General features: G+C 36.9%; 1 protein-coding gene and 1 non-coding gene across 5 annotated transcripts in view; both read left to right on the forward strand.

Annotated features, from left to right (window-relative positions):
* The window catches only part of Enox2 (ecto-NOX disulfide-thiol exchanger 2), a 499315-nt gene that overhangs the window by 298246 nt on the left and 197093 nt on the right, over nt 1-3976 (forward strand). The gene's annotated exons all lie outside the window — the stretch shown is intronic.
* Nucleotides 3196-3302, forward strand: LOC111817600. The gene has a single exon (XR_002821750.1). It is a non-coding gene; the product is annotated as a U6 spliceosomal RNA (small nuclear RNA).

Here is a 3976-nt window from a genome sequence, read left to right on the forward strand (position 1 = left end):
ACAACCTAGGCTGTTAAGCTTAACCTCACTATCTGTCTGAATATCAAACATCTTAGGCATAATAAGGAACAGGTATTTTTCATCAAGTATTCATGTGTTGAACTTTAAGTTCGTACAGAATATGATGAAAAAACATTTAAAAAAATAAAATATATTTTAAAAATAGGCATAAAGAATTACATAATTCTTGGGGCCAGGGAGATGGCTCAGTAGAATAAGTGCTTCCTTGGTAAGTGCAAAGGCCTGAGTTCAATCCTCAGTTCCGCAAAAAAAAGAATTATATAATTCTTATGTTTACACATAAGTCCAGAAATCTAACCATATATAGCCTTATAGCAGGACAGACCCAAAACATTCCTTTTCCTGTCTCCTGCCTTCATTCACCACACTCTTCTTTTTGAGCAATCATCTACCCGAGAGACAGCACGGCAGCAACTGGCATGTCATGATAAGCAGCACATATTCAGAAGACCAGAATGACAGGTACTCCAAGCATGAACCTACCTTTACAAATTGCCATCTTCAGTGCAGTTGCTTAGTTCACAGGTGTCTGTATATATAGTTCGTCAGGGTGAGAATCATTCCAATTAATTGCAAGATTCAAAAATCTTCTGAAGATTCTTAGGATCATTTCCTTACCCATCTTCTACATATAACAGTATAACTTGCCCCTATCATGTTTCCTAGCTCTTCTCCTTGCTCTCTTTACATTGTCTAGTCTTCAAGTTCTTGCTTTCCTTATAGTTGTATTACACCTTTGTATTTGTATTTCTTCTTTTGAGTTCTTATACTAGGGAAACTATATGATATTTACACATGTGTGTCTGGTTTATTTCACTTATGAGTATATCTTCAAGTGGCATCCACTTCAATATAAAGACTTCGAGTTTATCATTCCTTATAGCTCTTTGCCTACCCCTATGTCTTCAAGATTTCATCCTACTTTCTCTTCCAGGAGATTTAGTGTTTATGTTTTAATGTTTAGATCTTTAATCCATTTTGACTTTAGCTTAGTGCATGGTGATAGACCTGGGTCAAGTTTTAGTTTTCCACATGTAGATTCATTACTTTACGACTTTTATCAAGTGTACTCTTGAACTAAGAGCTCCCCCAGGGGAAGAAATTTTGTCCTCTTCCTCTGGGTCTCCATTGTATAAAAATACCACATCTTTCTCATCCATTCGTCAGGTGCTGGGCATCTTGGTTGTTTCCAAGATTTGGCTATCACAAATTGTGCTGTTATAAACGTAGGCACACATATATCACTATGATATAATGTTTTCAGTTCCTCCGGGAAAATTCCCAGTAGAGTAATAGCTAGATTAAATTGGATTTCCAGTCCAAGTTTTCTAAGGAGTTTCCACACTGATTTCCATAATGGTTTCACCAGTCTACATTCCCACCAGCACTGGGGAAGAGTTCTTCTTTCCCCATATCCTCTCCAACATTTGTTGTTGGTTGGTTTCTTTATGATAGCCATCCTTTCTGGAGTAAGATGATATCTCACTGTTGTTTTAATTTGCATTTCATGAATGCCTAGTGATGTGGAGCATTTTTTTCATATATTTATTCGCTTCTTTAATTTCATCCTCTGAGAAGTGTGTGTTCATCTCAGATGCCCATTTCTGGACTGGGTCTTTAAATTTTGGGGCCCTTGTGTTTTTTAGTTCTTTATAAATTCTAGAGAGCAGACCTTTGTCTGAGTATTTATTTGTCATGATTTTTTCCAAATTTGTGAGTTGTCTTTTTACTTCGTTGTTAATTTCTTTTGATGTGCAAAAACTTCTCAATAAGAGCAGGTCCCAGTTGTTAATTCTTTCAAGTGTTTCCCGTGCCATTTGATTTTTGTTCATAAACTCTTTGCCTACCCCTATGTCTTCAAGGGTTCCTCCTACTTTCTCTTCCAGGAGATTTAGTATTTCTGTTTTAATGTTTAGATCTTTAATCCATTTTGACTTTAGCTTACTGCATGGTGATAGACCTGGGTCTAGTTTTAGTTTTCCCCATGTAGATTCATTACTTTACAACTTTTGTCAAGTGTACTAATGAACTAAGAGCTCCCCCAGGGGAAGAAATTTTGTCGTCTTCCTCTGGTCTTCATAAATAGCTATTGCATAATTTTGCATGTAGTGAGACTATAGGCAATATCGCATAAACTATTTGTTCTCCCTTCTTTTCCATCTCTTGTCAGTTCAAAATCTAGATTGTGAAATACAGAGCTGCATCTTTTGCTGTCTTTTTCCATTAGTTCTTCAAGCATATTTTTCTGGTCCTAAAATCAAGCATAGAGCACAGTCTGTCACCCTCCAGTATATCCCCATCTGTGCTGAAGAATTGATGCTTTCTTTTAGAATGTAATTTTTTTGAAGACAAGGATAAAGTTTGGTTGCTAGATATTATAATTGTTCATTAGAGATATCCATTACCACTAGTAGTAATACATTTCAATCATTTAGCCCAGTGATGGACACAAAGTTGAAATTAGGACTGTACAAATTTTTGCTATATCTATGCTCCCAAAAGGTCAAAAGAATAATCCTATGAGTCAGCTCATGAGATGATATCCTTTTGAAATTTAAATTTTCTAGATTTTTCTCATTATGTATATTTTTGACAAAGTGATGAATATTATAATTCCTGACCATTATAAATGTCACATATGCTCTTTTCTCACTTTGTTTCATGAGTTTAATTAATAGGTTGTATATTATCAGGTTTCTAATATCCAGACAATATGCTTATCTTTTTAACCTCTGTCATCTGTATGATTTCAAAAGTAAATGATTGTGTGTGTGCCTATATACAACCAGAGCTACATAGCATGGCTTAGAAAGAGTTTGAAATATTATGTTTGGACAGTAAGCTGTAACATTTAATGTTATACATTTGAAAAACAGATATAGTAGATTCAAAACAGGGAGATTCACTGAATCTAATATTACAAAGGGACTCTAGAAGGCCCTGCTTCAACTCCTCCAACCATCTCAATAAAAATTAACTTTTTTTTTTTTTTTTTTTTTTTTTTTTTGCATTTTTTTTGAACATACAAAGATATTTGTTTTGGCTTATGTTCTGGAAGTTCCAGTCTGGGCCCCATCCTTTGGCTGAGGTGGTGCATCAGGGCAGGGGCAGGTGGCCGAGCGAACACTCACCTCCTGAGACAGGAAACCAAAGAGACCGACAAAAAGAAGTTGGGGGCTCACTTCTGCAGCGCATATACTAAAACTGGAGTAATACAGAGAAGATTAGCTTGGCTTCTGCACAAAGATGACATGCAAATTCATGAAGGGTCCCACAGAAAAAGAAGGGGTTGGGATCACACTATCCTCTTAATGCAAACACCCCCAATAACAGAACCTCTCACTCAACCTTATCTCCTAAAGGTCCGCAGCAACTCCCAACAGTGATACCCTAAGGATCGATTCTCTAACTCTTGAAATTTTTTGTTCCCCTAACCATAGCAATCTTGTATCTCCTAGCAGCTTTCTATTCCCTTTCCACTCCAGGTCATTACAAATAACTTGTATCAGATTCTTTATAGTACCATTATTTTCCAGCTTTAATGATTTGGGTTTCTTCCTACCACTGAAACTACCCAAATCCACTGAGTATTTCTTGGTTTTGTTTTCCTTGATATTACTCGTACATATAACTTTTTTTTTAATGTTTTTGGTTGCTAAAGGGTCTCACTATGCAACTTAGACTCATAGTGATCCTCCTGTTTTCAGCTTTCCCAGTGTTGGGATTACAGGTGGACACCACTCCCACTCTATAGCCGGCTCAGCCCACCCTGGGGGTGTGGCTGCTGTGGCATGTGGTGCCAGGGATCGAACCACAGTCCCTGTGCTTGCCTAAGCAGGTGATTTTGTCCACTGAGCTATCTCCCCAGACCCCGTAAACACTTGATGATAACTCATTCTTGAAACTATTTCTTTTGCTTTCATAATGTTCTTTGCTTTTAGTCCTTCTCTTTTTT

The sequence above is a fragment of the Octodon degus genome, unplaced genomic scaffold (genome assembly GCF_000260255.1).
Source record: "Octodon degus isolate 3935 unplaced genomic scaffold, OctDeg1.0 scaffold00063, whole genome shotgun sequence".
Lineage (NCBI taxonomy): Eukaryota > Metazoa > Chordata > Mammalia > Rodentia > Octodontidae > Octodon > Octodon degus.